This window comes from Puntigrus tetrazona, chromosome 2 (assembly GCF_018831695.1).
Source record: "Puntigrus tetrazona isolate hp1 chromosome 2, ASM1883169v1, whole genome shotgun sequence".
NCBI lineage: Eukaryota > Metazoa > Chordata > Actinopteri > Cypriniformes > Cyprinidae > Puntigrus > Puntigrus tetrazona.
In genome coordinates, this window is record NC_056700.1 from 611997 (window position 1) to 635821 (window position 23825).

A 23825-nucleotide genomic window follows, 5' to 3' on the forward strand; every position below is an offset into this window, starting at 1 on the left:
GCTGTAGCTAATTTACAATAAGGACAAACACCAGCAATCGACTAAATCCATTTTCAAATCACTTTAAAATCATCTACATCAAGTATCATCTTATCATCTTACATGTTAAGTATCATCTTTGATACACTAGGTTTATACTGCCTCATGAGACATTAAACATCAGAATTTGATTCAGAGAACCAAATGAAAAAGTGCATATTATTTTGTGCCAATATTAAGATAATATCAAAATAAGGTGCAAATCTGATCCGATCACATCTTTATAACAGTATAGCATATTACATAAAATGAAAATAAATATCAGTTGTCACTCTGTATCTTATATCCGCTAATAAGTTTTATTAATATGCTATTTAAATGTTTGTTATATGATTAAAGCCCTGTTTTTATGATGGCGGCAAATAGTTTGCAAACCACTTTTAGTAAAGTCAATGAATATTTTTTTCAGTGTATTTCAATGCAGTTGCATTATGTGTATCATAAAAACAGAGCATAAAAACAACAACGCTTGTGCCATTGTGTATCATGACCTCCACAAAACCTGATGTACTTGATGTGCATGATTTAAAAAAAAAAAAAAATCACACATAGAAGTAAACCTAAATGGCTCCGCCCAGTAAGTGTTCATCTTAAAATATTACAATATAAAGCTATTCTTACATATACTTACATATGTAAGAACCTAAAAGAGGGACATTATATACTTGTACTTAATAAAAATTATGAACTATCAATCATATGACATGTAGTAGATTGTGTAACAGGTTTTTTAACAATTACTGTACAGTAAGATTTTTAGGGTTAAGTAATAGTGAATGAGTATATACAGCCACTTTCACACAGTTATTGCTGCTTAAAATGAATAAAAGGTAATATTGCTGCATTCGCAAAAAAATAATAAAAGGATACAAAACTTGTGCAGAAGCATCTGGAAACACAGTGAGAAATTTATCTCGTTAGAGTAGTACTTCCAAGAAACCTGAATTGTGCTGAAAAAAAGAGAACAGAGCATTCAGAGAGTTCAAGCGCATGATGACAGAAAGTGTTGATAGAAACACAGTAAAATTATGGGTAGTTACCTGGTGATGAGTTAAACCGAAATGAATTGACCCCAGATCAGAGAGGACACATGTGTCCATTGTCCAGAAGGCCTCATCCACATTCATGTACTCTTTAACTTTCTCATTGGGTGAACCCAGTTAGAGAGCCGAAAACTGATGACTGTTGTTTTATCATGGGGCACATCTGAGGAAGAACACACAAAATTCGTGAAACACTGAATGTGCATGTGGGTGGCCTTATTTTACACTTTCAACAATTCTCAGTTTTACCAACCCACCTAGTCAACTCTCCAAACCAAAACAAACCAAATTTGCTCAATAAAGCCTTAATTGTATAAATGACCATATACAAAACCATTATAAACTGTGAATTAGGTTCAAAAGGAAGCATGGGACAGTGTTGCTAGTTTAAAATGTTAAAATCTGTTTAATTGTGTTGATAGCCTTGTAGGCAACGCGTTGGGCTTAGTTTAATTCAGTTTAACTCATGGAACTATTGATGACCTATCTATTTTGTTTTCTGTTCATTTACTGTCCTATCAAGTGAAAGCATAAGCGGCAAAAATCTTAAAGTCTTAAATCTTAAAAAGGTAAATTACTAAGGCTTGAACAGTCTTGTTATAAATCTGCCTCTCTAACCATTAGGCCCTGACTTCCCCTCAATCTCTGATGTGCTGAATTTTATCAGGGACAAAAACTTATTACCTCATGCCTGTTTGTGAGTATGCCCCTACAAATTATTTGTATGGTATTTTGCATATTACATACTTTTAAACGGAAAACAAAGTGGTGAGAGTTAACATTTCCAAAGTTAGTATAATTATTGTATAAGGGATAGTAAATATATTTTGTTAATGGTCCATCCATGACATCTGTCCAACGCATTATGTGGATACTCACTGCTGTGTGATGCCAATAAACTGGAATGAGCATCTCACCATATCTCTGCATCTCTCTTTTGCTGCTGTCTGGAAACTAAGCCAGAAATAACAGCACAGTAGTCCATATGCCAGTATGTAAGATATATATATATATATATATATATATATATATATATATATATATATATATATATATATATATATTTTGTGATATGGCTTAAATTTTTCAGTAGCCTTGAGACAACATTTTAAAATCTTTTAGGACTTTATAAATTTAGTTTACCATCTTACTGTCACTGTCAATTCAATGCATTTTTTTAAGTGATGCCATAAGTTTATTGTACAACACAAACCTGTATTTCCTCTTTCTTGTGCTTTATATTGTAGTTCTTAAATGCGTCAGTAATAGGGTGCATCTAGTCGGAGCGCAGGTCCATTAAGCTTTGTATCAAAGCGTTTCATGGCTAAAGAGCGCTTTTCCTCAGACCACAATCTCAAACAGCTCTCTGTGGATTCTCTGACAGAAGTCTAAGTCAAATTAGCCAATAATAAAGCTCAGGAGTGCTGAAACAGTAAGAGTTAAGTGCCGACTGCATCATTTCTCAAAGAGCGAACCTCTCGTGTTTCTACATAAACTGGATCAGAAGCGGTAGCTCTCGAACACAGAACTGACAGCATATCGGAGGAGTCAGTAGCTGTTGGGGCTAAGTAAAACAAGTTATTTATTAAATCTTGGAATTTTGCAACAGTGATCGAATAAATGGCTACCTGTGGACTGTATCCTTTCTGGGACTCATTTTGTATCTTAAAATCCTGGGGAAGGCACGACAGAGATCTGGTGAGGATCAATGTCTGGAAACTCCTGCTCCATCTGCTGGACAGTACAGAAAACAACAAAAACCACACACACAAAATCAAATCCTGTTTTCTTGTTGTGTACAACTCCCAATAGTATTGATGTTTAATTCTATGATTTGACAGGTTTTATTATAATTATACACAATCATCTAAAAAACCTTATGAATTATATTTTGATTTTTTAAGTGATTTGTGTAAGAAAAGAAAGAAAAGTCCACATTTTCACAATGTAAAAAGACTTTAATATCTGCAAAATATCATACATGCTTCTTACATGATCAATGTAATTTTAAGAGTGTTCCGACTACTCTGAATCCGTCGTAGGTCAATCAGCGTCTGACAAAGTGAGAAAAAACAACTATACTATAGATGCAATTCTTGCGCATGCTATAGTATTTTCTGACACATGATACGTTGTATTGCACAGTATAACCATTTTAGTTAGGTGCCTAAAATCAGAATATCGTTAAACTCTCGATCATATTACATTGATGACTTCTAGATCACAAGAATAAAGAAGTTGTTTCACTCTAAGAGGAATTCCCATGAAAAACACGATAAACTGATACGCTCACCTTGCTGAAGCGTCCTCTTTTGATTTTCCATATTCTGGGAGCATGTGTTCACCATTCCGTCGATCTGGATTATATTTTACCTGCAACTACTCGTCAACTCCTCGAGTAGAAATATGTAAAATGGGATGCATTTCATTCCTCTTTCATTTGCTCTTCTGAATGATGATCAAACCGAGGTGAGAATGTTTAGACTATTTTAAGACTGTGGATTGTTCCACAACAGTGCACTGAAGAGTATTTACCCAGCGCCGTGTTGATAGTATCCATGGATATTTGAGAGCTCTTGAGGGAGTTGTCAGCCAGTAATATCAAACATAGTAAGGAGACCGTATAAGCGTTTAGGCATATCTGAAGTCAGAACAGAAAGCGCACACACTTGGTGTAAATCATCTTTACACAGCTATGTTTTTAAATATTTCATCACATAGTTAGTTTTCTCTCATTATAGGATTTGTATTTGATTGAGTTGCATACCTAAATTAAATGTTCATCACAGAATTGTAAGTTTTGAGTTCAAAGCGATTTAAGATGCTAACGAAAAATGTCTGTGTGCATGCGTGAGTGTTTGTGTACACACTCTCTGTGTTAGATGATGGTTAAAAGACTCCATAATCGGATAATCAGATTCCGAAAAAATTAAGTACTTTTAATTTTCAGTCCACAAACAAGTGGCAATGTGCTTGAACATCTGACTCAGTTTATGAACAAACAGCCAGTGTGCACACAACTCTTCAACACATCAATCAAGTCACAAGTCCATTAACCTGTTGTACTCTCTGACAGTTTGTCTTCATCCTCTCTCTCATGACGCCATCTATCCGAGGATAGATATAGCTATTTTTGATGGTGAGTCGATTTCTTTTCTGTGGCTGCAGAAGTCAAGTGATTTTAGTCATAGCCATTTAAGAAACATACAGCAAATAAACATGGTTTACAGGTGCTCCAATTTTATTTAAAACAGAGTAATATTATTTATAAGAACTTACTATGGATTTAGTATTGTAGTGTGGTTTTTAAAATTACTGAATGTAACTCAGTTTTATTACAGTTAGTACATGTAACAAGACATTGTAAATGAATAACTGCCTTAATGTGGAATAAATCGATATTTCTCTAAAAGGAAGACATTTCTAGATCCACGATCAAAAATGGATTATATCGCACATCTCTTGCACTTAACCTGAAATAAATAAACGGATAATATAAACGAAGATGTTTGATGTCATCACAAATTTAATCCAGTAACATTTGCACAGTGGACTACATTTCAGTATAACAACTGGGAATACACATCGTATCTTTAACAATTTCACTTCCAAAAATGTTAACTCATACTTCTAAAATCCCAAAAACAACTGTCGAATTAAGTATAAAAATTAAAATTAAAAATTAAAATTAAGTCAAATTAAGTTAAACCTCAAAAAGTGAGTAGTCGAGGTAGATTTTGTTGTTATTTTTTTAAATCTTCATTAAAAGCGTTCTAACCCATTAACCAAACCAACCAGCTAAATCACAAGTTTATACACTTTCAGCTGAAGATTTTTTTAAATCTGAACAAAAATACAAAGGTACAAGACCCGAGTCGCATGCTCAAATCTGACAGGTAAAAAACTACAAACCATAAACATTGCGCTTTAGGGCGTGCTTTCTGGAGCCGTTTTCTAGTCTGACCTGATTAGTGAATATTATCAGAGAATGAAATGAAACAAACAATTAAAACTTTATTCTTATTACAAAAAGTGCTTTTGGCATTTTTACACAAGCACTATAATGTTAGAGTATGTGTGCTTTATTACATATTGTTCTTTTTGTTTGCTTACTTTTGTTGTCCTCTATTGTAAGTACTTTGGATAAAGGCACTGAAATGATTATATGTAAATGTGATGTAAATTTGATACGTTAAGTTAATAGTGTTTTATAGTCAGATAGTTATATTCAATTAAACCTTATTTGAGAGCAATAAACACATATTGAAGAAATATGAATGGGGGGAAATAAAAATATGTATGAAAATATTATCACCTTACTATCAAAGGATAAGACTAGCCACACACATGTGGCCCACATTTGCTGTACACACATCTGGGCCAAATAATAAACTGCTCTTGCCCATTTCATAGTTTGCCATGGACCATCTCACCCCTAACCAGGCCTTGTTTGGTTCTGTGCCTTTTGTCAGTGCTGTTTGAAAGCAAACTGCGACTTCATGCCAAGTTAGGGCCGGAGGTCTTGCTGCCTGCGGATGTTTATGAAGTGTTTGTCTTTGTGGGGACACTTGTATTTACTACTCTGAAAGATTTTGTAGCTTGAAGCCTATTGTAGACTTGGATCACCGCTAATTGTAAGGTGAAAGGGAGCGATAAAAAGATGAGAAGGCGAGAATTTTAAACACAGCCTGAGAGCGTGAACCAGCCAATCAAACTCTCGCATAATGATTTGACCATCGAGCAAAAAGCTTGATTGACATGCCATCCTGACCAATCAGAACGCGTATTTTCGTTGCTGACCGGTTCGCCCCGACATCTAAAACCGCGGTCAGCCAAGTATTGGTAAATGTTGATTAAATGTTTATTTGTTAAAATAAAATAATCTGTCAAAACGTGTGCACTTATTATTCTGTGGACAAATCCGTGAACTTCGCTGATATGTTTATGCGCTCGTCGTCATCTATTTTCAATGCAGCTCAATTTGGTTCGCGCTTATGTAATCTTCTCACTCATTGAACTGTGACTGGCCCTTTGCTGCAAATATACCATGGCTGTGACACTGGAAGTAATGAAACTACGACGCAATGGGCTTTTAAAAAAATAAAATAAAAATCACACATTTCTGATTAGTAACCTTATGTCCCTTCTATACTTAACCACAAATCAGACAGAATACTACATTAGCTTCAGTGGAATTTAATATGGTGTGATCTTTCATTCATTTTCGTTTCATGCTTTATGTAAACATAAAAAAGACGATCAGCTCAAACAAGTGAACCAAGAGACAATATAGTGATCTGTCGGCATTTGAAGAGCCATAAAACGCTGGCAAGAATTTATTTAAAACGACACAATTTTCAAAGCTGTCACCTTGTTTATTATCAAACAACGTGATCTGTATCTTCTCTTCGGTGTATCTATTTTCTTTCTATACATTTTTAGAGTAGCTCACGTGTGTAGTGTGAGAACAGCATTGCGTCATGGCGACTGAAACATATGATCAGTGTTGAGTTTATGTGATTTACCTTTAAATTAGACTTTAATTCATTGAGCGTGTGAAGGTGCTTAAAGTGGCAGATACCGCACACTGTATTTAAAAACGCGCATCACTTGCTACAAGCGTGTGCTGTGATGGCGTCTTGAAATGCGGGAAGGTTGTATTTATTGAGTATTTTAGCGTGTATTGCTAGTACACTGTAGAAGTTTGTCATAGTTTTCTGGAACGGAAAAAACAAGAGCGATGGACGTGGTGATGCTGGAGTCTTGGGTATATTATTAGTGCTTGCTGTAATATCTGATGTATGGGTTTTTTTTTTGACACTAATAAAAAAATATATATATATATATATATTATTTTTATTCAGACCTGTGGAACAAAATGTTCATGAAAAGGAGCAACTAACAGTTCTCTAAAGCAACCTGGGATGCCATGTCTCGAAGTTAGGTGTGATGGCGATCTCGCGGGTTTACAACTTGGTGGTCAGACGTGGCAAACGTTGAATTTTTGTCAAGGTAACCTGTGAATTCCTTATCCTTGCTTTTCTAAATTTTGCTTCCCAAATCAACTAGTCTTTTAGTACCAATTTGTCACAATAGCTACAGTCAAAAAGCTTCGTTCTAATGAGATCTTTTATACCTTTTGACCAGGCAATGGGTGCCTGTTCCTCACTCATCCTGCCACCTGACTGGCAAGTGCACCACACTCACTAACAGAGGTCTTGTCTGTGCTACTCCCTATGATGGATGTGGTGTTGCAAAAGTGTGCTCTCTGATACTGTTTTGCATGACCTGAGTACTGTTGACTAACATATTAATGATGATTACTTTCAGGAGGGCATTATGTGATGCAGATACCAGCAGGAAACACTGCAGTAATATCTTGTCCTATGCCCCTCCTACACTGCAACTGCAACACTGAAACCCCCATCTCTGGTTATCAAAGTATTTGAGGTTTTGGCCTTTTTTTTCAGTTATCTTTATCCTGGAAGGAGTTTATTCTATGTCTATGCAAACAGACACCTGTTACAACTACACGTAGTTTCTCAGAGTGCACCAGATGGAAAGCCTCAACGTCCCCCAAATACACAGCTGCCCAGCGCTATGGCTATCCTGGATACCGCTGGTGACCCAAACCTTGTCCATCCTCGGGCTCTGGCTCGCCAGGTGGCCAGGACAGATGGAAACCCTCAGCGTCCCAAATTCCCCCAGCTGCCTTGGCCTATGGCTATCCTGGATACCTTTTGAGGCCCAAGCCATGTCCCATCCTCGGAGCTCCTGGCTCAGCTCGCCAGGTGGCCAAGGACCAGATGGAAACCTCAACGTCCCCAAAATTCCCTGGCCTGCCTTGGCCCCTATGGCTATCCTGGATGCCCTTTTGGTGACCCAAACCATGTCCCATCTCGGGCTCTGGCCTTTCGCCAGATAAAACGTGGACCAGATGGAAAGCCTCAACGTCCCCAAATTCCCAGCTGCCTTGGCCCCTATGGCTATCCTGGATACCGCTTTTGGTGGCCCAAACCTTGTCCCATCCTCGGGCTCTGGCGCTGTGCCGGGTGGCCAGGTGCCGGGTGGCCAAGTGCCGAGTGGCCAGGAGTGCGAGGTGGCCAAGTGCGGGTGGCCAAGTGCCGGGTGGCCAAGTGCCCGGTGGCCAAGTGCCGGGTGGCCAAGTGCGGGTAGGCCAAGTGCCGGAGTCCAAGTGCCGGGTGGCCAAGTGCCGGAGTCCAGTGCCGGGAGTCAAGTGCCGGAGTCCAAGTGCCGGGAGTCCAAGTGCCGGAGTCCAAGTGCCGGGAGTCCAAGTGCCGGTCCGTCCAAGTGGAATCCAAGTGCCGGGAGTCCAAGTGCCGGGAGTCAAGTGCCGGGAGTCCAAGTGCCGGGAGTCCAAGTGCCGGGAGTCCAAGTGCCGGGAGTCAAGTGCCGGAGTCCAAGTGCGGGGAGTCAGGGTGCCGGGAGTCCAGTGCAGAAGTCAAGTGCCGTGGAGTCCAAGTGCCGGGAGTCCAAGTGCCGGGAGTCCAAGTGCGGAGTCCAAGTGCCGGGAGTCAAGTGCCGGGAGTCCAAGTGCCCGGAGTCAAGTGCCGAGTCAAGTGCCGGGAGTCCAAGTGCCGGGAGTCCAGTGCCGGTCCGGGAGTGAGTCAAGTGCGGGAGTCAAGTGCCGGGAGTCAAGTGCCGAGTCAAGTGCGGGAGTGCGGGAGTCAAGTGCCGGAGTCCAAGTGCCGGAGTCAAGTGCCGGGGTCCAGTGGAGTCAAGTGCCGCGGAGTCAAGTGCGCGGGAATCCAAGTGCGGGAGTCAAGTGCGGGAGTCCAAGTGCGGGAGTCAAGTGCCGGGAGTCCAAGTGCGGGGGAGTCCAGTGCCGGGAGTCAGTGCGGGGAGTCAAAGTGCCGGGAGTCCAAGTGCCGGGAGTCCAAGTGCCGGGAGTCCAAGTGCCGGGTGCCGGGAGTCCAGTGCCGGGAGTCCAAGTGCCGGGAGTCCAAGTGCCGGGAGTCCAGTCCGTGCAGGTGCCGGTGGAGTCAAGTGCGGGAGTCCAAGTGCCGAGTCCAAGTGCCGAGTCCAAGTGCCGGGAGTCAAGTGCCCGGGAGTCAAGTGCCGGAGTCCAAGTGCCGGGAGTCAAGTGCCGGCCGAGTCAAGTGCCAGTGCCGGAGTCCAAGTGCCGAGGAGTCAGTGCCGGAGTCAAGTGCCGGGAGTCCAAGTGCCGGGAGTCCAAGTGCCGGAGTCCAAGTGCCGAGAGTCCAAGTGCCGGGAGTCAAGTGCCGGGAGTCCAAGTGCCGGCCGGGAGTCAAGTGCGGGAGTCCAAGTGCCGGGAGTCAAGTGCCGGGAGTCAAGTGCCGGGAGTCAAGTGCGAGAGTCAAGTGCCGGGAGTCAAGTGCCGGGAGTCCAAGTGCCGGGGTCCGGAGTCAGTGCAGGGAGTCCAAGTGCCGGAGTCAAGTGCCGGAGTCAAGTGCCGGGAGTCCAGTGCCGGGAGTCAAGTGCCGGGAGTCCAAGTGCCGGGAGTCCAAGTGCCGGGAGTCAAGTGCCGGGAGTCAAGTGCCGAGAGAGTCAAGTGCCGGAGTCCAAGTGCCGGGAGTCAAGTGCCGGAGTCCAAGTGCCGGGAGTCCAAGTGCCGGGAGTCAAGTGCCGGGAGTCAAGTGCGAGGTCCAAGTGCCGGAGTCAAGTGCCGGGAGTCAAGTGCGGGTCAAGTGCCAAGGCAGTCAAGTGCCGAGAGTCAAGTGCCGAGGTCCAAGTGCCGGAGTCAAGTGCCGGGAGTCCAAGTGGGAGTCAGAGTGCCGAGTCGGGAGTCAAATACGGAGTCAGTGCCGGAGTCCAAGTGCCGGGACAAACCTTGTCAAGCCTCAACGTCCCAAAGACCCCAGCTGCCTTGGCCCCTATGCCTATCCTGGCTACCCTTTTGGTGACCCAAACCTTGTTCCGTCCTCAGGCTCTGACACTGGACCAGATGGAAAGCCTCAACGTCCCAAATACCCCCAGCTGCCTTGGCCTATGGCTATCCTGGCTACCCTTTTGGTGACCCAAACCTTGTTCCGTCCTCAGGCTCTGGCACACTGGACCAGATGGAAAGCCTCAACGTCCCAAATACCCCCAGCTGCCTTGGCCTATGGCTATCTGGCTACCCTTTTGGTGACCCAAACCTTGTTCCGTCCTCAGGCTCTGACACTGGACCAGGTGGCCAAGGACCAGATGGAAATCCTCCTTTGCAAGGCTCTTATCCAAAATACCCAGTTCAGTCTCCTCCCACTGCACAGCCTGTAACCACTACTCCTCAACCCTGTACTACAACTGCAGCTGCTGGATGCTGGCCCTCTGCCAACCAGCCTGATGTGCCACCCCAGCAATATCTTACCTCCCAGCTCTGTACTGTATGAAAAATACCCCTTTGCACTTCAATTTGTGGACTTTTTGGACCCCAACTCTTTCCCATGAAGCTGAGGATTGTGGCTAGATCGTTGAATTAGACTGGTAATGTGCTGTGCGTTGGCTTTCAAAAAGATTTGCCTCCTGATTTAATGGTAATCTAAAGTGATTCCTGTTCATGAACATTCTCGTTTTTGTCCTGTCTTCAATTGCTAAATAAACTTGATCAAAAATGTATCATTCTGTGTTTTCCTTTTTTGGTGAAGAAAAAGTGAATGCGTATAATTAAAATGAAAAGCAGGTTTACATGACAAATGTCTGTTCTAGTACTAGTTTTAGCACTAATGAGTCGTAGCGTAGTGCTGGCGTAAAGCGTAGGTTTTTATATGGTAACCAGTTATTGTATCACAAGTCATGCTATACTACCCAGTGTATAGTTACACTTTTACACAGCGTGTACCCTTATCTGTGGAGATGCCACAAAACCATCATCCTAGTTTACAGAAGTGAACATTGAAGACATTTGTGCACAGGCTGTTTTTTTTGTAGAATACTAACCAGTCTAATGCACGCTTTCTGTGAAAGTGCATCACTGGTTTTTACAAATGCAAAAATGTAACACTTCTCACTTTATTTTAGTTAAATGTAATGGTTTACTAATAAGACCAACAACTAACTGATAATTGTGAATTTAAAAAATTACATTTAAGTTGATTCATCTTTTTCCACTGCACTTTCACTATAAACTTCAGAATGGGGCTTAATCTATCCTCAGAGATCAGCTTTGATGCCCCATTGTCACTCATGGTATAAAGTCCTCTGATAATACATTAAACAAGATCTGGATTCAGAGTTCTAGCGGCTGCAGGAGGAGGAGGAGAGCACGTGTAGCTCTGGCCTTGGCCGTCCCATGGCCTCCATGCAGGTGGAGATGGAGAGATAGATCCAGTCACACAAGTGTCCAAGAATAGTGCTGTGTTGGGTTATCCTCGCTGTACTTTTCTCCTCAGATTGCTTGCGAATAAGAAAAAACGTTCAAATATACTATAGCATTGTTTTTGTGTTATAGTTACCACATCAGCCCCACATCAGTGAGTCTAATGAAGAGAAATCTGAGGCCTGTGGACCTGAGATGTATAGAGTCTCATCACCAATGACCTGCACTGTCAGATACAAGATACTTTATTTTCTGATTTCGTTTATTTCGTCTGTTTAATGTAAAATATACAATATAAATAGGTGTTGAGACTATTTCACTCAAGCGGCTCTTTACGAGGAAGAAGATCAACCCAAGGCAAAATAAAACACAAGACAAGTTTTTGGATTTTTAGCTTGCAAGAAGGATGTGCTGTCGTTTGCAAGCGGGGAGAAAAGCAGGTTTCTCTCTTTTTGCCTCCTTTGCCTCCACACGGGTCTCAGTCCGCCTGGCGGGGCCGGGCAAGCCTTTGCCTCCTTTTGCCTCCGAAGGTCAAAGTTGCATAATGTCAATACACAACTCTAACAATAGGGTTAGGTTCAGTGTTGAAAAGTGAAAAATTTTGTTTTTCTATGCATTTGTCTACTTGTTCAGTTTTTACTAAATTGCATTTTTAAATTACACTTTTATACAAGCCTTCATGAAAAGAATGGTTGGCACTTTTATGTATAAAATAACTACCATGACAGCTTGGCTGAATTAAACCCACATAGCAAAACTGGTTTGGCCCAGTGATGGGCCACAGAACCCACTTTCACTCGCCCCAAATACAGGAATAAATTACGTTACATGAGTGGGTCATGGCATTGCTATATCTCAGCAAAATGTATGACTACAGCTGGCCCTAATCTGGTTCTATGTAGGACTGAATAAATTCGTTCCACGTGTCAGCCTCAACAAAACCTTCATCTAGCCGCTTTGGGCCACCTTGAAAACATCTATGTTTCGTCCATGAACAAAAGGCACTGTGCACACAACTTTTCTGAATCTGATTCAGTCCACAAACAAGTGGCAATGTGCTTGAACATCTGACTCAGTTTATGAACAAGCAGCAGTGTGCACACAACTCTTCAACATCCAATCAAGTCACAAGTCCATTAACCTGTTGTACTCTCCTGACAGTTTGTCTTCATCCTCTCTCTCATGACGCCATCCCTATCCGGGGCCAGATATAGCTATTTTTGATGGTTGAGTCGATTTCTTTTCTGTGGCTGCAGAAGTCAGGTGGTTTTGTGTCATAGCCATTGAAACATACAGCAAGTAAACATGGTTTGAAAATAGCTTTTGTATCAACAGCTAACGCGAATATTGGATTTTACAGAACCTATTGACAGATATTTTTGTAACATTAGATTAGATTAGATTAGATTCAACTTTATTGTCATTACACATGTACAAGTACAAGGTAACGAAATGCAGTTTAGGTCTAACCAGGAGTGCAATAAGCAGCAAGTGCAGGATATAGGTACAAATATAAATATAAATTACAAAGATAAATATGTACAAATTAAATTACAGATGAGAAGGGGAATTTACAGTGATTATGTGTAAACAATTTACAGATCGTTATGTACATAAGAAAGAAAGAGCAGGATATACAGGATATGTATAGACAATTTTACAAGAGTATGTACAGTGGATATGTACATACATTTACAAAGATATATACAGTGGAGTGCAATGAATGTTAACAGTGCATTTTTGTATTTTTGTTTTAATGGGGTGGGTGGGGCAGACATCAGTGGGGTAGAATTCAGTAGTGAGACAGCTCTGGTAAAAAGCTGTTCCTCAGTCTACTTGTTCTAGTCGGGGGAATCTGAATCGCCTGCCAGATGGCAGGAGGAGAAAACAGTTTGTGGGCAGGGTGAGAGGAGTCCTTAAGAATACTGCGTGCTCGACGCATAAACAGTGTTTCTTCTGGATGTCCTCAATGGATGGAAGTGGAGTTCGGTGATGCGCTGGGCAGTTTTCACCACCCGCTGCAGTGCCTTACGGCTCAGCAACAGAGCAGCTCCCATACCAGACTGTGACACAGTTTGTTAGGATGCTCTCTATTGTACAGCGATAGAAGTTCACCAGGATGGCTGAGGACAGCTGGTTCTTCTTAAGATCTTAACATCTTAACATCTAAACAAAGATTGTAAATTGATGCAGATCAGTTTATTAATGAGCTCCTACCGGTTTCAATATTGCTCCAGGAGAAAACCAGTCTAAGCAGTTGTTTTTTTGCAGAGCCATGTGCAATTCAATAATAAGTACAGATATTTATACAGTGTAATTTTTTATTTAAAACAGAGTAATATTATTTAACAAGAACTTACTATAGAGTTAGTATTATGGTGTGGTTTAAAATTACTGCATGTAACTCAGTTTTTATTACAGTTAGTACATGTAACAAGACATTGTAAATGAAAAAATAACTGCCTTAATGCAGGATACGTCGATATTTCTCTAAAAACCAGGCCATGTTTGGTTCACATGCCTTTTGTCAGTGCTGACTGAAAGCAAACTGCCGGCTTCATGCCAAGTTAGGGCGGAAGTCTTTGCTACCTCACGAATGTTCAGTGTTTGTCTTGTGAGGACACTTGTATTTACTACTCTGAAAGATTTTGTGGCTTAGGCTATTGTAGACTTGGATCACACGCTAATTGTAAAACAAAACAAAACAAAAAAAAAACAAAAACACAGTAATTACTGGGCAGTAAAAGGTGAGAAAGCGTGCAATTTCAAACACAGCCTAGGAAACCGTAGACCAGCCAATCAATATCGAATAATAATTGACCATTAGCAAAAGCTTGATTGACATGCCATCTGACCAATCAGAACGTGTATTTTACGTTGCTGACCGATTTACGCCCGACATCTAGAGCTGCGGTCAATAAGTATTGGTAAATGTTAAGTTAAATGTTTGTTGTTAAAAAATAAAATAATCTGTCAAAACGTGTGCACTTATTATTCTGTGGACAAAATCCGTGAACTTCGCCTGATATGTTTATGCACTCGTGCGCTCATCTGTTTTCAATGCAGCTCAATTTGGTTAAACTTATGTAATCTTCTCACTCATTGAACTGTGACTGGCCCTTTACTGCAAATATACCATGGCTGTGACACTGAAGTAATGAAACTACGACGCATTGGGCTTTAAAAAAAATAAATAAATAAAATAAAAATCACGTTTCTGATTAGTAACCACCGCTGTATCCCTTCTATACTTAACCACAAATCAGACAGAATATTACATTAACTTCGTGAACTTAATATGGTGTGATGTTCATTCATTTCGTTTCATGCTTTATGTAAACATAAAAAAAGACGATCAGCTCAAACACGTGAACCCAAGAGGCAATATAGTGATCTGTCACGACGCTTTAAAAAACATAAAACGCTAGTTTGAATTTATTTTAAATGACACAATTTAAAAGCTGTCACCTTGTTTTTAGTATCAAAAGCAACGTGATCTGTCTTCTCTGTCGGTGTGTCTGTTTTCTTTGCTATGCATTTTCGTGAAAACACGTGTGTAGTGTGAGAGCAGCATTGCACGTCATGGCGACTGAAAGCGGTCAATTAAGCGGAACATGTGATTTACCTTTAAATTAGGCTTTAATTCATTGAACGTGTGAGTGCTTAAAGTGGCAGGTACCGCACTGTATTTAAGAAACGCATCACTTGCTTCACAAGCGTGTGCTGTGATGGCGTCTTGGAAAATGCGGGGAAGGTTGTTGTTTTTATTGAGTATTTTAACGTGTATTACTTTAGTACACTGTAGAAGTTTGTCTCAGTTTTCTGGAGCGGAAAAAACAAGCGATGGGCGTGGAGCGTGGTGATGCTGGAGTCTTGGGTATGTTATTAGTGCTTGCTGTAATATCAGTGTATGGGTTTTTTTTTTTTTTTTTTTTTTTTTTTAAATACTAATAAAAAAAAAATATATATATATATATTATTTTTTTTTAAGGCCTGTGGAACAAAATGTTCATGAAAGGGCAACTACTCAGTTCCTCTAAAGCAGCCTGGGATGCCATGTCTCGAAGTTAAGGTGTGGTGGCGATCTCATGAGTTTACAACTTGGTGGTCCAGGCGTGGCAAACGTTGAACTTTGTCAAGGTAACCTGTGAATTCCTTATCCCCTTGCTTTCTAAATTTTATCCCAAATCAACTAGTCTTTTAGTACCAATTTGTCACAATAGCTACAGTCCAAAAGCTTCGTTTCTAATGGTCTTTATACCTTTTGACAGGCAATGGGGTGCCTGTTCCCCTCACTCATCTGCCACCTGACTGTGGTCACACCACACTCACTAACAGAGGTCTTGTCTATGCTACTCCCTATGATGGATGTGGTGTTGCGCAAAGGTATTGCTTTCTCTATTCTGTTTTGCATGACCACAGAGTACTGTTGACTAACTTGTATTAATGATTACTTTCAGGGAGGGCATTATGTGATGCAGATACTGTGGCAGGGAAACACTGCAGTAATATCTTGTCCTATGCCCTCCACCACTGCAACACTGAAACCCCCATCTCCTGGTTATCAAGAGTATTTGCAAGGGTTTTGGCCTTTTCCAGTTATCTTTATCCTGGAAGGGTTTATTCTATGTCTATGCAAACAGACACACCTGTTACAACTACCGTAGTTTCTCAAGTACCAGATGGAAAGCCTCAACGTCCCAAATACCCCCCAGCTGCCTTGGCCCCATGGCTATCCTGGATACCCTTTTGGTGACCCAAACCTTGTCCCATCCTCGGGCTCTGGCGCTGCTGCGCCAGGTGGCCAAGGACCAGATGGAAAAGCCTCAACGTCCCAAATACCCCAGCTGCCTTGGCCCCTATGGCTATCCTGGATACCCTTTTGCGGTGACCCAAACCTTGTCCCATCCTCGGGCTCTGGCGTGCTGTGCGCCAGGTGGCCAAGGCCGGGAGTCACCAGATGGAAAGCCTCAACGTCCCAAATTCCCCAGCTGCCTTGGCCCTATGGCTATCCTGGATACCCTTTGGTGACCCAAACCTTGTCCCATCCTCGGGCTCTGACGGCTGTGCCGGGAGTCCAAGTGCCGGTCAAGTCCGGGAGTTCCAGTGCCGGGGAGTCAGTGTGCCGGGAGTCCAAGTGCCGGGAGTCCAAGTGCCGGGAGTCCAAGTGCGGGGAATCAGTCCAAGTGCCGGAGTCCAAGTGCCGGGAGTCAAGTGCCGGAGAAGTCCGAGAGTCAAGTGCCGGGAGTCCAAGTGCCGGGAGTCCAAGTGCCGGGAGTCCAAGTGCCGGAGTCCAAGTGCCGGGAGTCCAAGTGCCGGGAGTCCAAGTGCCGGGAGTCAAGTGCCGGGAGTCCAGTGCAGCCCGGGAGTCCAAGTGCCGGGAGTCCAAGTGCCGGGAGTCCAAGTGCCGGGAGTCCAAGTGCCGGTCAAGAGTCCGTGCGGGAGTCAAGTGCAAGTGCCGGGAGTCAAGTCCAAGTGCAGAGTCAAGGCGGGAGTCCAAGTGCCGGGAGTCAAGTGCCGAAGTGCGAGTCAAGTGCCGGGAGTCCAAGTGCCGGGACAAGTCAAGCCTCAACGTCCCAAATACCCCCAGCTGCCTTGGCCCTATGGCTATCCTGGCTACCCTTTTGGTGACCCAAACCTTGTTCCGTCCTCAGGCTCTGACACTGGACCAGATGGAAAGCCTCAACGTCCCAAATACCCCCAGCTGCCTTGGCCCTATGGCTATCCTGGCTACCCTTTTGGTGACCCAAACCTTGTTCCGTCCTCAGGCTCTGACACTGGACCAGATGGAAAGCCTCAACGTCCCAAATACCCCCAGCTGCCTTGGCCCTATGGCTATCCTGGCTACCCTTTTGGTGACCCAAACCTTGTTCCGTCCTCAGGCTCTGACACTGGACCAGGTGGCCAAGGACCAGATGGAAATCCTCCTTTGCAAGGCTCTTATCCAAAATACCCAGTTCAGTCTCCTCCCACTGCACAGCCTGTAACCACTACTCCTCAACCCTGTACTACAACTGCAGCTGCTGAATGCTGGCCCTCTGCCAACCAGCCTGATGTGCCACCCCAGCAATATGTACCTCCCAGCTCTGTACTGTATGAAAAATACCCCTTTGCACTTCAATTTGTGGACTTTTGGACCCAACTCTTTCCCATGAAGCTGAGGATTGTGGCTAGACGCGCTGGGAATTAGACTGGTAATGTGCTGTACGTGGCTTTCAAAGATTTGCCTCCTGATTTAATGGTAATCTAAAGTGATTCCTGTTCATGAACATTCTGCGTTTTTTGTCCTGTCTTCAATTGCTAAATAAACTTGATCAAAAAATGTATCATTCTGTGTTTTCCTTTTTTTGGTGAAGAAAAAGTGAATGCGTATATAGAATGAAAAGCAGGTTTACATGACAAATGTCTGTTCTAGTACTAATTTTAGCACTAATGAGTCCTAGCGTAGCGTACGCGTAGCGTAGGTTTTTTATATGGTAAACCAGTTATTGTATCACAAGTCATGCTATACTACCCAGTGTATAGTTACACTTTTACACAGCGTGTACCCTTATCTGTGGAGATGCCACAAAACCATCATCCTAGTTTACAGAAGTGAACATTGAAGACATTTGTGCACAGGCTGTTTTTGTAGAATACTAACCAGTCTAATGCACCGCTTTCTGTGAGAAGTGCATCACTGGTTTTTACAAATGCAAAAATGTAACACTTCTCACTTTATTTTAGTTAAATGTAATGGTTTACTAATAAGACCAACAACTAACTGATAATTGTGAATTTAAAAAATTACATTTAAGTTGATTCATCTTTTTCCACTGCACTTTCACTATAAACTTCAGAATGGGGCTTAATCTATCCTCAGAGATCAGCTTTGATGCCCCATTGTCACTCATGGTATAAAGTCCTCTGATAATACATTAAACAAGATCTGGATTCAGAGTTCTAGCGGCTGCAGGAGGAGGAGGAGGCACGTGTAGCTCTGGCCTTGGCCCGTCCCATGGCCTCCATGCAGGTGGAGATGGAGAGATAGATCCAGTCACACAAGTGTCCAAGAATAGTGCTGTGTTGGGTTATCCTCGCTGTACTTTTCTCCTCAGATTGCTTGCGAATAAGAAAAAACGTTCAAATATACTATAGCATTGTTTTTGTGTTATAGTTACCACATCAGCCCCACATCAGTGAGTCTAATGAAGAGAAATCTGAGGCCTGTGGACCTGAGATGTATAGGAGTCTCATCACCAATGACCTGCACTGTCAGATACAAGATACTTTATTTTCTGATTTCGTTTATTTTCGTCTGTTTAATGTAAAATATACAATATAAATAGGTGTTGAGACTATTTCACTCAAACGGCTCTTTACGAGGAAGGATCAACCCAAGGCAAAATAAAACACAAGACAAGTTTTTGGATTTTTAGCTTGCAAGGATTGTGCTGTCGTTTGCAAGCGGGAGAAAAGCAGGTTTCTCTCTTTTGCCTCCCTTTGCCTCCACACGGGTCTCAGTCCGCCTGAGGCGGGGGCCGGGCAAGCCTTTGCCTCCTTTTGCCTCCGAAGGGTCAAAGTTGCATAATGTCAATACACAACTCTAACAATAGGGTTAGGTTCAGTGTTGAAAAGTGAAAAATTTTGTTTTTCTATGCATTTGTCTACTTGTTCAGTTTTTACTAAATTGCATTTTAAATTACACTTTTATACAAGCCTTCATGAAAGAATGGTTGGCACTTTTATGTATAAAATAACTACCATGACAGCTTGGCTGAATTAAACCCACATAGCAAAACTGGTTTGGCCCAGTGATGGGCCACAGAACCCACTTTCACTCGCCCCCAAATACAGGAATAAATTACGTTACATGAGTGGGTCGTGGCATTGCTATATCTCAGCAAAATGTATGACTACAGCTGGCCCTAATCTGGTTCTATGTAGGACTGAATAAATTCGTTCCACGTGTCAGCCTCAACAAAACCTTCATCTAGCCGCTTTGGGCCACCTTGAAAACATCTATGTTTCGTCCATGAACAAAAGGCACTGTGCACACAACTTTTCTGAATCTGATTCAGTCCACAAACAAGTGGCAATGTGCTTGAACATCTGACTCAGTTTATGAACAAGCAGCAGTGTGCACACAACTCTTCAACATCCAATCAAGTCACAAGTCCATTAACCTGTTGTACTCTCCTGACAGTTTGTCTTCATCCTCTCTCTCATGACGCCATCCCTATCCGGGGCCAGATATAGCTATTTTTTGATGGTTGAGTCGATTTCTTTTCTGTGGCTGCAGAAGTCAGGTGGTTTTTGTGTCATAGCCATTGAAACATACAGCAAGTAAACATGGTTTGAAAATAGCTTTTGTATCAACAGCTAACGCGAATATTGGATTTTACAGAACCTATTGACAGATATTTTGTAACATTAGATTAGATTAGATTAGATTCAACTTTATTGTCATTACACATGTACAAGTACAAGGTAACGAAATGCAGTTTAGGTCTAACCAGGAGTGCAATAAGCAGCAAGTGCAGGATATAGGTACAAATATAAATATAAATTACAAAGATAAATATGTACAAATTAAATTACAGATGAGAAGGGGAATTTACAGTGATTATGTGTAAACAATTTACAGATCGTTATGTACATAAGAAAGAAAAGAGCAGGATATACAGGATATGTATAGACAATTTTACAAGAGTATGTACAGTGGATATGTACATACATTTACAAAAGATATATACAGTGGAGTGCAATGAATGTTAACAGTGCATTTTTGTATTTTTGTTTTAATGGGGTGGGTGGGGCAGACATCAGTGGGGGTAGAAATTCAGTAGTGAGACAGCTCTGGTAAAAAGCTGTTCCTCAGTCTACTTGTTCTAGTCCGGGGGAATCTGAATCGCCTGCCAGATGGCAGGAGGGAAAACAGTTTGTGGGCAGGGTGAGAGGAGTCCTTAAGAATACTGCGTGCTCGACGCAAACAGTGTTTCTTCTGGATGTCCTCAATGGATGGAAGTGGAGTTCCGGTGATGCGCTGGGCAGTTTTCACCACCCGCTGCAGTGCCTTACGCTCAGCAACAGAGCAGCTCCCATACCAGACTGTGACACAGTTTGTTAGGATGCTCTCTATTGTACAGCGATAGAAGTTCACCAGGATGGCTGAGGACAGCTGGTTCTTCTTAAGATCTTAACATCTTAACATCTAAACAAAGATTGTAAATTGATGCAGATCAGTTTATTAATGAGCTCCTACCGGTTTCAATATTGCTCCAGGAGAAAACCAGTCTAAGCAGTTGTTTTTTTTGCAGAGCCATGTGCAATTCAATAATAAGTACAGATATTTATACAGTGTAATTTTTTATTTAAAACAGAGTAATATTATTTAACAAGAACTTACTATAGAGTTAGTATTATGGTGTGGTTTAAAATTACTGCATGTAACTCAGTTTTTATTACAGTTAGTACATGTAACAAGACATTGTAAATGAAAAAATAACTGCCTTAATGCAGGATACGTCGATATTTCTCTAAAAACCAGGCCATGTTTGGTTCACATGCCTTTTGTCAGTGCTGACTGAAAGCAAACTGCCGGCTTCATGCCAAGTTAGGGCCGGAAGTCTTTGCTACCTGCGAATGTTCAGTGTTTGTCTTGTGAGGACACTTGTATTTACTACTCTGAAAGATTTTGTGGCTTAGGCTATTGTAGACTTGGATCACACGCTAATTGTAAAACAAAACAAAACAAAAAAAAAACAAAAACACAGTAATTACTGGGCAGTAAAAGGTGAGAAAGCGTGCAATTTCAAACACAGCCTAGGAAACCGTAGACCAGCCAATCAATATCGAATAATAATTGACCATTAGCAAAAAGCTTGATTGACATGCCATCTGACCAATCAGAACGTGTATTTTACGTTGCTGACCGATTTCGCCCGACATCTAGAGCTGCGGTCAATAAGTATTGGTAAATGTTAAGTTAAATGTTTGTTGTTAAAAAAATAAAATAATCTGTCAAAACGTGTGCACTTATTATTCTGTGGACAAAATCCCGTGAACTTCGCCCTGATATGTTTATGCACTCGTGCGCTCATCTGTTTTCAATGCAGCTCAATTTGGTTCGCTTATGTAATCTTCTCACTCATTGAACTGTGACTGGCCCTTTACTGCAAATATACCATGGCTGTGACACTGAAGTAATGAAACTACGACGCATTGGGCTTTAAAAAATAAATAAATAAAATAAAAATCACGTTTCTGATTAGTAACCACCGCTGTATCCCTTCTATACTTAACCACAAATCAGACAGAATATTACATTAACTTCGGTGAACTTAATATGGTGTGATGTTCATTCATTTTCGTTTCATGCTTTATGTAAACATAAAAAGACGATCAGCTCAAACACGTGAACCCAAGAGGCAATATAGTGATCTGTCACGACGCTTTAAAAAACATAAAACGCTAGTTTGAATTTATTTTAAAATGACACAATTTAAAAGCTGTCACCTTGTTTAGTATCAAAAGCAACGTGATCTGTCTTCTCTGTCGGTGTGTCTGTTTTCTTTGCTATGCATTTTCGTGAAAACACGTGTGTAGTGTGAGAGCAGCATTGCACGTCATGGCGACTGAAAACGGTCAATTAAACGGAACATGTGATTTACCTTTAAATTAGGCTTTAATTCATTGAACGTGTGAGTGCTTAAAGTGGCAGGTACCGCACTGTATTTAAGAAACGCATCACTTGCTTCACAAGCGTGTGCTGTGATGGCGTCTTGGAAAATGCGGGGAAGGTTGTATTTATTGAGTATTTTAACGTGTATTACTTTAGTACACTGTAGAAGTTTGTCTCAGTTTTCTGGAACGGAAAAAACAAACGATGGACGTGGGCGTGGTGATGCTGGAGTCTTGGGTATGTTATTAGTGCTTGCTGTAATATCAGTGTATGGGTTTTTTTTTTTTTTTTTTTTTTAATACTAATAAAAAAAAAATAATATATATATATATATATATATTTTTTTTTTTAAGGCCTGTGGAACAAAATGTTCATGAAAGGGCAACTACTCAGTTCCTCTAAAGCAGCCTGGGATGCCATGTCTCCGAAGTTAAGGTGTGGTGACAATCTCATGAGTTTACAACTTGGTGGTCCAGGCGTGGCAAACGTTGAACTTTGTCAAGGTAACCTGTGAATTCCTTATCCTTGCTTTCTAAATTTTATCCCAAATCAACTAGTCTTTTAGTACCAATTTGTCACAATAGCTACAGTCCAAAAGCTTCGTTTCTAATGGTCTTTATACCTTTTGACAGGCAATGGGGTGCCTGTTCCCCTCACTCATCTGCCACCTGACTGTGGTCACACCACACTCACTAACAGAGGTCTTGTCTATGCTACTCCCTATGATGGATGTGGTGTTGCGCAAAGGTATTGCTTTCTCTATTCTGTTTGCATGACCACAGAGTACTGTTGACTAACTTGTATTAATGATTACTTTCAGGGAGGGCATTATGTGATGCAGATACTGTGGCAGGGAAACACTGCAGTAATATCTTGTCCTATGCCCTCCACCACTGCAACTGCAACACTGAAACCCCCATCTCCTGGTTATCAAGAGTATTTGCAAGGGTTTTGGCCTTTTCCAGTTATCTTTATCCTGGAAGGGTTTATTCTATGTCTATGCAAACAGACACACCTGTTACAACTACCGTAGTTTCTCAAGTACCAGATGGAAAGCCTCAACGTCCCAAATACCCCCAGCTGCCTTGGCCCTATGGCTATCCTGGATACCCTTTTGGTGACCCAAACCTTGTCCCATCCTCGGGCTCTGACGCTGCGCCAGGTGGCCAAGGACCAGATGGAAAGCCTCAACGTCCCAAATTCCCCCCCAGCTGCCTTGGCTCTGCTATGGCTATCCTGGATACCCTTTTGTGACCCAAACCTTGTCCCATCCTCGGGCTCTGACGCTGCGCCAGGTGGCCAAGGACCAGATGGAAAGCCTCAACGTCCCAAATTCCCCCAGCTGCCTTGGCCCTATGGCTATCCTGGATACCCTTTTGGTGACCCAAACCTTGTCCCATCCTCGGGCTCTGACGCTGCGCCAGGTGGCCAAGGACCAGATGGAAAGCCTCAACGTCCCAAATTCCCCAGCTGCCTTGGCCTATGGCTGCTCTGGATACCCTTTTGGTGACCCAAACCTTGTCCCATCCTCGGGCTCTGACGCTGTGCCGGGTGGCCAAGTGCCGGGTGGCCAAGTGCCGGGTGGCCAAGTGCCGGGTGGCCAAGTGCCGGGTGGCCAAGTGCCGGGTGGCCAAGTGCCGGGTGGCCAAGTGCCGGGTGGCCAAGTGCCGGGTGGCCAAGTGCCGGGTGGCCAAGTGCCGGGTGGCCAAGTGCCGGGAGTCCAAGTGCCGGGAGTCCAAGTGCCGGGAGTCCAAGTGCCGGGAGTCCAAGTGCCGGGAGTCCAAGTGCCGGGAGTCCAAGT

General features: G+C 42.4%; 1 long non-coding RNA gene across 1 annotated transcript; it reads left to right on the top strand.

The window, feature by feature from the left end:
* The first annotated feature begins 22154 nt into the window (after positions 1-22154).
* Positions 22155-22770, top strand: LOC122325219. Its single transcript, XR_006247267.1, has 3 exons — positions 22155-22261; positions 22378-22527; positions 22657-22770. It is a non-coding gene; the product is annotated as an uncharacterized LOC122325219 (long non-coding RNA).
* The last annotated feature ends 1055 nt before the right edge of the window (positions 22771-23825 follow it).